The sequence below is a fragment of the Propithecus coquereli genome, unplaced genomic scaffold, assembly GCF_000956105.1.
Source record: "Propithecus coquereli isolate 6110/MARCELLA unplaced genomic scaffold, Pcoq_1.0 Scaffold585, whole genome shotgun sequence".
NCBI classification, from domain to species: domain Eukaryota; kingdom Metazoa; phylum Chordata; class Mammalia; order Primates; family Indriidae; genus Propithecus; species Propithecus coquereli.
The window spans coordinates 632,839-645,232 of record NW_012151785.1 but is presented as its reverse complement, the minus strand read 5'-3'; the positions used below and the strand labels follow the sequence as shown (position 1 = coordinate 645,232).

At 38.1% G+C, this 12,394-nt stretch overlaps 1 protein-coding gene and 1 pseudogene across 1 annotated transcript in view; one reads left to right on the top strand and one right to left on the bottom strand.

The window, feature by feature from the left end:
• The window catches only part of PARG (poly (ADP-ribose) glycohydrolase), a 163,850-nt gene that overhangs the window by 119,679 nt on the left and 31,777 nt on the right, over window positions 1-12,394 (bottom strand). The window lies entirely within an intron of this gene.
• On the top strand, window positions 296-1,169 carry LOC105821640 (annotated as a pseudogene).

Below are 12,394 nucleotides of genomic sequence, written 5' to 3'. Positions count from 1 at the left end.
AATGACTGTGAAAATGGTAAAATATTCCTCTTGACATGATTGTGGTTTCATAGCCTATATAAGACTGCTGACATGTGAAGAATGCTGTAGCGTTTGGCTACATCAAATAGAACAGATTAAGAGTGAGAACAGTCCAACAGGTCCAGCCTCCCCTTCTATTTAACTCTAGTCATATGTTGCTACTTAGTCCAAACACATGTTGAGCACCCACTTTGTCTGGAATATCAGATTGAGTATTATGAGGAATAAACACAAAGATAAACAAGGCAGCGTTTCTTCTCTGAGAAAACACCAAATGGCAGATAACCCGGTTGCGGGGGGGGGGCCTTGGGCCCCCGGAGCCCTGGAATGGGAGGCCACAGTGGCTTCCATGAGGGCTTTGGCAGTGGCATTCGTGGCTGTGGTCTGGGTCTGGGCCAGGGCCGAGGCCGTGGAACTCATGGAGGCAAGGCCGAGGGCAAGGAGTGGATCCCCGTCACCAAGCTGGGCCGCCTGGTGAAAGACACGAAGATCAAATCCCTGGAGGAGATCTATATCTTCTCCCTGCGCATCGAGGAGTCCAAGATCATTGACTTTTTCCTGTGGGCATTTCTCAAGGATGAAGTTTTGAAGATTATGCCAGTGGAAAAGCAGACCCACGCTGGCCATCGGACCAGGTTCAAAGCATTTGTTACCACTGGGGACTACAATGGTCACATGGGTCTGTGTGATAAGTGCTTCAAGGAGGTAGCCACTGCCATCCGAGGAGCCATGATCTGGCCAAGCTCTCCATTGTCCCCACGCGGAGAAGCTACTGGGAGAACAAGATCAGCAAGCCCAACATCATTCCTTGTAAGGTAACAGGCCACTGCAGCTCTGCACTAGTATGTCTCATCCCTGCCCCTAGAGGAACTGGCATCATCTCAGCTCCTGTGCCCAAGAAGCAGCTGCTGATGGCTGGCATTGATGACTGCTACACCTCAGCCAGGGACTGCACTGCCACCCTGGGCAATTTTGCCAAGGCCACTTTCGATGCCATCTCCAAGACCTATAGCTATCTGACCCCTGACCTCTGGAAAGAGACCGTATTCAGCAAGTTTCCCTACCAGGAATTCACTGACCATGTTGTCAAGACCCACACCAGAGTCTCTGTGCTGAGGACCCAGTCTCCAGCTGTGGCTACACCATAGCATTTTTATACAAGAAAAATAAAGTGAATTAAGCCTGTTTTATTAAAAACAAAAACGAAAACAATGCACCGTCTCTATCCTCTAGAAACTTACTACTTTTTGAGATAAAAATGCCATATAACAACCATATAGGTTATGTATACTAGCCTTGCCTTTTCCCTCTACCTATTGCCAATGTCAAATGGTCAACTATTACCTTACACAAATAATTCCTAAATCTCTCAGAGTAAGAAACTGTGGCATAAGATTCACATTTCTATAGGCTAGACTACTCCCCTTGAATATCTTGAACTAGATCAAGAAATATTTACTGAGCCTCGGCGATGAGCTACAAAACAGGGCTAGATGCCCTGGAGTTCAGCCTCACAAGGATGCAGACGATTTGTAGACAGGTCATGTCTTATGTGCCAAGTGCATGGAGTTGTGCACAGGCACCACTGTGAGCACAGAGAGGAGTGTTCAGTGGAGGTTGAGAGGACAAAAAAGGGAACCCACAGGAGATAAAGATTGAGCTGAGTCTTGAAGGATAGACTAAGAGCAAGCAAACAGCATGATGAAGAACCACAAATAATTCAGTCATTAGACTATCAAGTCTGGAGCTGGAAAGTGGCATGAAATGATGTTGGAGAGGTGGGCAGAGGCAAGGGCATGGCTGCCATAAATATCACCCAATAGAGCTGAAAATAGATGAAGTGCCACAGAAGGTTTTAAGATATATGCTCGGATAGCTCACTGTGTGTGAGTACCATGAAAGATGGATTCAAAGGGACCAACACTGCATGCAGGGGTCAGCTAGATGACTGTTGCAATCTACCAGCTGAGTCATAATGACGGTATAGATGAGACATGTGTGATAGAAACAGAAGCAAGACTCAAGAAGTGCTTAGGAAGTAAAATTGTAGCATAAGATGAGGGAATGTTAGATCAATAGGAGAGGAGGCTGAGACACAGTAGGACAGCTAAGATGATTAACAAATTCTGGCTTGAGTGAATGAACAGACAGACAGTTGGAACCATTCACAGACAGAGAATCTGGAGTAGGAGTGGTAATAAGGCTAGTTTTAGGTACTCATGGAATATCCAGGTGTATAAATCCAATGGGCAATCAAATTAGAAGCTGACAGAAAGATTTGAATATAAAAGATTAAAATGTCACCTGCATTAAGTGGTATTTAAAGTTCTTAGCCCGAGCTTCCGGATAGCTGCACGTGTGGATGCTCCTGGAGGGTGGGGCATCAGAGGAGGGCGTGAAAGATCCACACCTCTTCCCACATGCCTTGCTCTATGTGTCTCTTTGCAATATCCTTTATAATAAACAGGCAAATGTAAAACCAAACAAACAAACAAAAAAAATAAAGTTCTTAGCACCATGTTAAGTGTTAGGGACATAAGAAAGAACAAATCACAGCCTCCTGCAAGGAAGAATACGGAAGATGGATAAGTAAAAAGTCGACTACAGGACTTTGGGTAATAATGACGTGGCAACATAGGTTCACCAATTTTAACAAATATACCACTCTGGTAGGGAATACTGATAATGGGGATGCTATGCATGTATGCATAGGGGCAGGGAGCACATGGGAAATCTCTGTACCTTTGCTCAGTTTTGCTGTGAATCCAAAACTTCTCTAAAAAAGAAAGTCTAGAAAACAATGTTTTAAAGTGAATTACAGAAGTGACAGCCACACTGAATACTAAAAGTCAAGCAGGCATTAACCGGGCATCAGTAAAAGAGGGAGGAGGCCAGAAAAGGTACAGTGATATATGTACCCTAAAGTATGATTCTGTTTTGGACATGCTGAACTTAAGGAATGGAATAAGACTAGATTTGCCTTTGCAAGGAGAAAGAGATGAAGGAAGAATACTGAAACACTTCACGTGTAGAAACTGAAAGAAATTCCCTTTTAGACGGCCTCAAATCTCTCAGTGAGGTGTGAAGTAGGAGTACCTGGGCAGTGTAGTGTGGATAAAGATTAGAAAACAACAAAAAGGTTTGGAATTATAGAGTGATGAGGAAATATATAAAAGACAGCAAGAACCAAAGACCAAGTTAAGATTCAATAACATAAACTCTTAGTAAGGTCTATTAGTAAGATTTATTATTTCCCCCCTCCCTCCTTCCCTTTCTTTATCTCTCCCTTTCTTCCTCCCTTCCTCATTACAACTGTGCTTTGCAACTGTGTTCCATGGAATACTAGATACAAGGGAAATAAGCTGTTACACAGAAGCTGTTTATAAATAAGTCTGGAAAAAATGTTTAATGAAACAAAACTAAGCATATTTCTTTACTGTAAGATTGTACAGAATCATTCCCAGTTGGAGAATATAATGTGCAGTATTTTCCACCACGTTAACCATCAACCTCTTTATTTACAAAGTATTCGAGTGATACAACCTGGGACACAGTGGACCAGTAGCAAAGGGGTAGAAGCAGTGGACACCTTAAAAAATAGAGAACACAGTAGGAACAATGGAGTAGAAAACTAAGAGGCTGTGGTAGGAGAGGAATTCAGAACTTATGACCCCAGAGAAGGAGCTGGCCCAGGGGATAATCAGGCCCAAACTCTGGTCATCTGTGATCCTATAGGTTAACAAAGTAGAGGGTCTCACACACAGACTTGGGCCTGACTAGTCAATGGGTCATCAATACAAATATCAATCAAGTTGCCCAAGTTGGTATCAGGTAACAGGTGAGAGGAAAGGCAGTGTCAAAGATGGGCAAATATTAAGAATGGGAAGAGGGAATATAACCAGATGGCAAAGGATTCAAAGGAACAAAGACCAGAACGTGGTAGGTAGGCGTCCTCCCTAAGTCAGTGCTTTTAAATGATGCCAGATCTAAGGCCATAGGCCACGAAGGCCAACTTTTTCTAAGCTCCTCTTCTTTCTACCTTTAATTCAAGTCTTTGAACTTATAGGGCCTCTCAAACTTTATTCAGTTGGTCTTTATAATGAATCTTCCCCTTTCCTAACCGTTTCCAATTGACCTAATGTTTGGGCAGTATGTTCAAACCGATTCAGTTTCTTTCCTAGGTGCTATCCAAGACTGACTGACAGCATGCACGATAGTCCACAGATAAAAGATGAGACCCCACTTAGATACATACTCTCTAAGCCTTGGTTTTTAGTTCTTCGTTTGTCAAACGGAAATATTAACAGTGTCTACCTAACGTGGTGGTTGTTAGAATTGAATGAGACAAAGCATACTGCTTACACTATACTTGGTACACAGCACAGCTCTCCATAATAAGGACTATCACCGTCTCCACCACAGATAATCAAAATGGATGCTCCAGCAAACACAGAGGAGATATCTCCAAGGAGGATCTTGCAGACGGGGTAAATGTGGGAGGAGACAGGGCTATGCCTACAACAGATAAAAGTTTTCAAGAGAAGGGAAGCTGGAATGGTCTGCAACTTAAGCAGCAGGATTGGAATAGGTGTCCAGGAATGTAAAGGGAGACACGAGTCAACTATCAGTACATATGGCCACTTTACCCAGTGAGCAGTGACAATAAACAGTTTCAACATTTCACTCCCAGTAGAAGATGCCCCTTGTTTACCTTGGAGCTAGGTTTCCCGGGCTGACGTAGATTAGACCAATAGCAAGGATTACCTCAATACACATCACTTTGCAGTTCATGTGAAAATATTCCATATTTCACTATGCTGGAAATGGTTCTCACTGTAGAAAATGTCTTTTTGTAGTGCTTTTCACATAATCAAAGAGCATTTTGTGGCAACAAGGCACTATGTCACTCAGCTTACTAAAAACTTCTTTAACACACTATAAAGAATAATTGTTTAGCCAGCTTAGAATCTGACAGTCTCATGTAGTTAATCATTACCTGTCATTACCACTGCAATCAACCATGGATGAGTACTTACTGATACTAAAATACTGGGTAGACCACAGTACTAATGGCACCTCCCCACATAAGAGGATAACGGGCCTATTTAGTCTTTGTGACCAAGTTTACTGTTCATTTACATAGGCTACACACTGAAATAGTATATAAATTTAAAAACAGATGTTATGTTCTGTTTTTATTTACTCTTATTATTATTATTATCGGAGACAGGTCTCACTTTGTTGCCCAGGCTTAAGGGCTCTGGCATGATCACAGCTCACTGCAACCTCAACTCCTGGGCTCAAGCAATCCTTCTGCCTCAGATTCCCAAGTAGCTGGGACTGCAGGCACATGCCACCACGCCTGGCCAATTTTTCTATTTTTTGTACAGATAGGGTCTCACTGTTGCACAGGCTGGTCTAGAACTCCTGACTTTAAGCAATCTTCCCACCACGGCCTCCCAAACGAGCTAGGATTATAGGCATGAGCCACCATGCCCGGCCTACTCTTGTTATTTTTATCTTCAGATGATATATATTATAATGGTCCTCCCAAGGTTAAATATGATATGTTACATGTAGATAAAAGTATTTAGAGCTTGCCCAAAAGGTCTATACCATTTATTTCTAATGAGTAGGAACATAAGAAGAGTAAACATAAATTTTAATAGGACTTATAAATCAAAGCATCACGTCAAACTGTATAAATAAAAAAAAAAACCCAAAAAACCATCTCAGAGCTAGCTGATAAAGACAGATATAAATCATGGGAGAGATTAAAACATGGAATTATTTTCACCCCTGTAAGAGAATAGATTTTGGATAATGAAATCAATGCCACTGCAACATATAAAAAGAATAGCTTCTATTGCTATTTGAACCAAATGAATAAATGAAAGGTTGGAGTTACAGGACACTAATGTATTGGCTTAATTTCATTTTTAGAATACAGGAGGAATTCTGAATGGATTTTCCACTTTGAGTATCTCTAACTTCCAACCTTCTAGTCCACTACATACATAAATATGACCCAGGCAGTGTTTCACAAACACAAAATAATTTCATCAGTGATCTAACGCACGAAGGGCTCAACTAAGACTGATCTTCCATGACATCACAGCAAGTTTATAAAAGCAGAGTGCCTAGTTCCAATTGGAGCAATTCATCCTATGGGACATGCACTATTTAAAAGAAATCATGAATATGAGACCCTTAACATATGTCCCAATCCAAAAGCACACATTAACCAAACCAGGGGGCGATATTCCATATAAATCTAAAAGTCACAATTCATCTGTTTTAATATTTTAGTGACTCTGATTAGCTCCCTTTTGGCTCCTACAGTTCTCATGAATTAAATTAAGTTGAGCTGTAAAGTAATGCAGACCTTATTGATTCCAGAGACTGTGAGTCACCAAGGGAAGAAGTCCAAAAAGGTTAAATTTCCACTGAACTCCAAATCAGAGGTTCGAAAGCTAGAGAGATAAAGACATTAGCTGTAGTCTTATGAAACATCCAAGGCTGCTTTCATTTGATTAGGAGTTTGCGACAGGCTCTTTATCACAAATATTACAAGGACACTTTAAATATTTTAGGCTGTGAAGAAAAGACCCAAGAAAAACAGATTATGAAGAATTTTAAATCAGAAGCTAAGGAACAATTTGTTTATATACACTCAGAAACTTACTTGTGCATTATCAAGAAAACCAACAAACTATCATGGAACAAAGGGCACATTCCTTACTGGTTATTAGATAACAAAATCTGTTCTTATTTGTAACAGCAGTTACAACAATCTATTGCCTTAGGCCAGCATTCCCTAAACTATTCTAAAAAACACTAACAGTCTATGAAATGTTTATAGAGAGTTGGGAGAGTGAGGGAAGGAGAAAAGAAATCCTCTAACAATATTTTTGTTCCAAAATTTTTAATATACAAAAAGTACTAAGTAAATTTGATAGTTATAACAATGAGATAAGCTACCCATAATAGTATGCCACACTTCAAAAGGCCAGGAAATAAATGTATAACATACCACTTATGCATAAATGCACTGATGCTCAAAAGATGCATAAGCATACAACTACTGTTTTATGCTGTTGCAAGATAGCTGATTTATGCTATGATTTTTGCCTAATAATCTAAGTATATATTTTAACTTTTTGTTACATAATAAAGACATGAATTAAAACATAAATTTCTTCTAGCCATTACTCTATATATGTGAGATACCTTTCTGGTAATCTATTCTTAAAAAAAGCTAATTTTTTTTTCCTGAGTTTCTACTGATGTTCTGCCAATATATTACCATTTTTTAAAAAGTTCTTCCTGGTCACATGAGTTCAAAAAATGTTATTTTAGTTAAATACAAGTATGACAATACATGCCTCAATTTTGGGGACAATAATTATGTTGTACCTGTTTTTTAAATTTAAAATTTAACATAAATAACTGACAAAACAGATGACAGGCATAATAATTCAATCCACTTAATCTCCATCTCCCTCAAAATTCAATGACCCCCACTAACCTTTTATTTCTTTTATTTTACTTCTTTATTCTTTTGAGACAGTCTCCCTCTGTTGCCCAGGCTAGAGTGCAATAGTATTATCATAGCTCATTGCAATCTCAAATTCCTGGGCTCAAGCAATCCTCCCTGCCTCAGCCTCCCGAGTAGCTAGGACTACAGGTGCACGCAACCATTCTCGGTTAATTTTTCATAGAGATGGGATCTCATTATGTTGTTCAGGCTAGTCTTGAACTCCTGGCCTCCAGTGATCCTCCTGCCTCAGACTCCCAAAGTACTGGGATTTACAGGTGTGACCCACCGCACCTGACCCCCACTTACCTTTTAAAATTAAGTAGCACATAAACAAGAATGCAAGTCCATTACTGAGAAATTTATACACTCTTATAGTGAGAGGCTTTAAACAGCCTTTCCCTGACAAGTCATAGGACGACAGCTGATAGGACAATACATATTCAATATTTTAACAACTACAGCAAAGATAGACGATACACAATTTCTAAGTTGCAATAAAGAATCTATTTTGTATGTATGATTTGAGGTATAGACCTGATGTGCTATATATAGATATATATATATATATATTTTTAATTGTGGCTTCCACAGAGAAATATGTGATTAGCTTTGTCACAGCAACGAAACCTTTCTAAAGTCTAAACTTTTCATTTTTTATTTTTAAATGTCCTCTCATTCCTATACTCCTATCTCTCACTCTCCATTTTTGGCAGCCACAGATGCAAAAAAACAAAAGCAAAAACAAAACTAATTCATTTACTCACTCATGGCATCCTTCATGGATAAACCAATGGAAGGAAGAAATGAGAGGTATATATATCCTTATACATCCCTATCTATACATGGAAAGGGAAGATGGAATAGTCACTAAAATTCTTAGGTTTACTTTCAACAACTAATTTATTTGCCAAAAAAGTTTGCTATATAAATCAACTGTAGAATTTAAAGCTCTTTATAATAAATAATTAACATTTTATACTTATTGTGAAATATTTATTCAAAAAGTACATAAAATATATATGTGTGGTCTAATGAATAATTATCAATAAACATCCATTTTTCAATTACCATCCAAGTACAGAAATAGAAACCAGCATCACAGACACAGAAGAAGTCCCTCTTAAACATACCCCCGTGCCCTTCTCCAGTCACTATGGCTTTAATGTACTGTAAATTTCAGAAGGTAACACACTAACATGAAATGAAATAATGGTGTTTTAAGACAGAAGTATTTAAAATTCCTCTAAAATACATTAATAGAGAACACTTCTAACATACAGGACATTTTGTTAAACTTTCCTGTGAAAAATGCCAGGAGTAAGTATATTGATTCATTTAGAATATAAATTACAGAAGTGTTTGAATTTAATTTTCTGGAACACCACATAGGAGGGCCATAAAACAGACTGTTACTAGCACTTCCAACAGCTGGCATTGAGGAAGACCAATAATAGCACTCATGATGCAAAAAACACTAAATAATGGCCATTTCTAATCAGTAGCACCTAAATATATAACTATAAATTACAAATTAACAGACAGAGCTCTGTGATCTTTGCTGGCTTCTGACAAAACAATAAAAGCTTAGGCAATACTCCTCACTTCCATACCAACAGGATGCTCACATAGCAGGATGGGATTCTGGGTCCCTTACTTCTTGTGTTGGATACTAGTATGTAGATAATTACAGTAACACATAATCACAGTAAGCAACTGTTGATACTAACTCTGTTTTTTGCAAGGTAGTTTGGGTTACAAAATTCATTACTCACAGAATTAAGCAAAAAAAGGTTTTAAGGATTAATATCAACAGCCCCAAGATAAACTTAACTGCAAAACATTAATTGTGATATGAAGTCAAATTTGAACTTGATTTTTTTCCTTAGTAAAACAAGGCACTCAGAGTTCAATGTGACATTAAGTAAAGAATTTCCAAATTCTGTTAATAAACAATGTTTAAGAACCCTTTTTATAAAAAAGCACTTATTGTCCAGAATGTAGACACAGACAATGCAAAGCAAATATAATTCATTTATAATTTAAAACCTAGCCAAACAATTATTTCCCTTGCACTAAAAATCTCCTTTTCTTTCAGCAAACCCACCAATATATACATATTTGACACTTGCTTCTTTTCGCTAACCACTGCAAGCCTAGGTAATGTTGTTCCTATGGGCCATGAGTTGATAAAGTTCTATATTAATATCTTTGGAGAGTTGATGGATAGAAAAACACACAACTGTATTAAACATTCAAGGTCTTTTGTTAAGTACACTGACAATGACAGAATAGCAAACAGTCACAGGGAAAAACACCTTTGAATCTCTAGATATGCTTTATACAAACAGATTTCCTCAAATCTCTTAACACTGGAATGGCTGAGCAAATGATTTATCAATTTGACAGAATATTATGCAACCATTAAAGTTAAACACTATAAGGCTATATAACATAGAATATTTCATAATACAGCATAAAATACTTTGAACATACATTAATATCTAACTATAAGACATCATACACATGGGCAAATACTTGGAGAATACAATAAGAGATGAGTATTTGGTATAGTTGTGGGGACTCCTATAACTCTTCATGTTTACAAAATAAATAAAAATCAGAAGGTCGAAAATGCAAGGACTCCTGTAAAACTATCATCAGCACCTTGGTACTCACCTCATATTTATGATCTACATTAAACACACCACAATTTGCTATATATTACCCTTTCAGGCACGCTTCTGGACAAGGTCACCAGATAAAGGGGACACAAGGTCCTGTCTGAGTATTCCGATTAAGAAGAGGGGAAAAAAATGACTACTTTACCTCACAGCAAGATGACAGAGGTATTGTAAACAATGGCATGTTTACTGCCACCTCAAGGTATCAAATTTAACATGACTTCTTATCAAAATTAACCACTGTATCCAATTTAAGCCCCCCAAATTACAAAATACAAATGTTATATTCCGATAAGGGACAAGGGAAAAGATGACATCAGTTTGATCGACTTTTCATTGCATAAGAAATTACATTTCTATAAAAGTGAAAGACTCAAGGATACCCTGAGATATCCAATTTCCTGACACAGGGATAAGACATCCGTTATTTACTTTACGCCTTTCTTTAAATACCATATGGGTCCAAAGCTCAATAAGGCAATCCTGAAATTACTGGCACTACCTCAAAATGCACAATTAGTTTGGTTTCTATGCTAACATGATTATAAAAATTGCCCTTGGCAGCTGGTTTTTTTGCAGAAAATAACAAATCAGTCCTAAAATTCACAGTGAAATGAAAAGGATCCAAAATAGCCCAAACTCAAAAAAGAACAAAGTTAGAGGGCGCACACTTTCTGATTTTAAAACTTACTACAAAGCTACAGTAATCAAGACTGTATGGTACTGGCATAAGGACAGAAAAATAGATCAATGGAACAGAATTGAGAGGCCAGAAACGAACTCTAATATTTATGGTTTTGAAGGTACCGAGACAATTCAACAGGGATAGAATAGTCTTTTTAACAAATGCTGCTGGGATGACTGGATATCCAACTGGAAAATAATGAAATTGGACCCTTAACTTATGCCATATATGAAAATTAAATCCAAATGGATATTCACATGGAAAATTGGACCTCTAAAATTAATGCAGAATGGATAATGGACATAAGTATAAAAGCTAAAGCTGTAACATTCTTAGAAGAAACATAGGAGTAAATTGTCATGACCTTGAGTCAGCTTCTTAGATATGACCCCCAAAATAGAAGAAACAAAAGAAAAACATTATACTTCATCAAAATTTAAAAAAAAATTTTTTTTTAAACAGGACCTTGCTCTGTTGCCCAGGCTGGAGTACAGTGGCACGATCACAGCTCACTGCAGCCTCCAACTCCAGAGCTCAAGCGATACTCTAGCCTCAGCCTCCTGAATAGCTAGGACTATAGCTTCGCACCTCCACACCCAGATTTTTTTTTTTTTTGCAGAGATAGGGTCTTGCCAAGTCACCCAGGCTACTGCGTTGGCCTCCCAAAGTGCTGGGATTACAGACATGAGCCATTGTACTTAGTCAAGACAAAGGATCTGAATGGATATTTCTCCACAGAAGATAAACAAATGCAAATGGCCAACAGGCACATGAAAAGATAATCAACATTAGTCATTACAAAAATGCAAATCAGAACCACAATAAGATACTATTACATACTGACTAAAATGGCTAAAATAAAAAGACACACATCATAAGTGTTGGGGAACATGTGAGGAAATTAGAACCTTGTATGTTACTTATAGGATTATAAAATGATATAGCCACTTCAAAAAATAATTTGGCAGTTCCTCAAAATATTAAAGAGTTATTATATAGCCCAGCAATTCCATTCCTAGGTATATACTTAAGAGAAATAAAAACCTATGGCCACGCAAAATACCTGTCCATTAATGTTCACGGTAGCATTATGGATAATAGCCCAAAGTGGAAACAACCTGAATCTCCATCAACTGATGAATGGATAAACAATATGCGGTATATTCACACAATGGAATATTATTCAAAAATAAAAAAGCATAAAGTATTGATACATGGTACAATATGAATCATGAAAACATTTTGCTAAGTGAAAGAAGCTAGGCCGGGCGTGGTGGCTCACGCCTGTAATCCTAGCTCTCTGGGAGGCTAGAGGCGGGCGGATTGTTTGAGCTCAGGAGTTCGAAACCAGCCTGAGCAAGAGGGAGACCCCCGTCTCTAGTAAAAATAGAAAGAAATTAATTGGACAACTAAAAATATATAGAAAAAAAAATTAGCCAGGCATGGTGGCGCATGCCTGTAGTCCCA